Below are 1082 nucleotides of genomic sequence, written 5' to 3'. Positions count from 1 at the left end.
TCTAATTCTCACATTATAACTTTGGAATGGGATTTTGTGTCCTGGCAAATTTGTAGTCCTACACATACATGTACATAAACAGGGATTTGCATGTGATGTGGATGTAGAAGCGGTGGACCACAAGACGGACTGCATCTGTGCTCTTCAATAGCAAGTCCATGCGATTACAAGTGTATAGGTTCCAAATCAAGGCACAGTGTATTAAGAGAGGAAAGGGACCAGCACAGGACAAACACAGAGACTCATCATTAAAAACATATTGCATAATTGTACTCTGACAAAAACACAACAAAAATGCAATAACAAAGATAGATTTTGCTTTTACAATATCAGTTTGTTCTTAAACAATTCTTTTTCCCAAAGTGTGTGGGTTCTTCTGCTTCCAGGTCATGCACAGGGAAACACACAAACAAAATAATGGTGGTGAAGATGTATCACAACAAGGTCGACCAAGACAGCATCGCACAGGAGATCAGGCTGCTACAGAAGCTCTCGCACCCAAACATGGTCAGGTGAGTTTCTGTGACCTTCAACACTGACCACCCTGTCCACTAAACACATTCATGATCTGTGACCTTCAACACTGACCACCCTGTCCACTAAACACATTCATGATCTGTGACCTTCAACACTGACCACCCTGTCCACTAAACACATTCATGATCTGTGACCTTCAACACTGACCACCCTGTCCACTAAACACATTCATGATCTGTGACCTGCAACACTGACCACCCTGTCCACTAAACACATTCATGATCTGTGACCTTCAACACTGACCACCCTGTCCACTAAACACATTCATGATCTGTGACCTTCAACACTGACCACCCTGTCCACTAAACACATTCATGATCTGTGACCTTCAACACTGACCACCCTGTCCACTAAACACATTCATGATCTGTGACCTTCAACACTGACCACCCTGTCCACTAAACACATTCATGATCTGTGACCTTCAACACTGACCACCCTGTCCACTAAACACATTCATGAGTACCGTAATTTCCGCACTATAAGCCGCACCGGAGTATAAGCCGCAGCAGCAAAATTGCCTGTTTGTTACATATATAAGCCGC

Source organism: Poromitra crassiceps, assembly GCF_964638095.1.
Source record: "Poromitra crassiceps genome assembly, chromosome: 23".
In the NCBI taxonomy this organism is placed as follows: domain Eukaryota; kingdom Metazoa; phylum Chordata; class Actinopteri; order Beryciformes; family Melamphaidae; genus Poromitra; species Poromitra crassiceps.
This window is presented reverse-complemented; position numbering follows the sequence as displayed.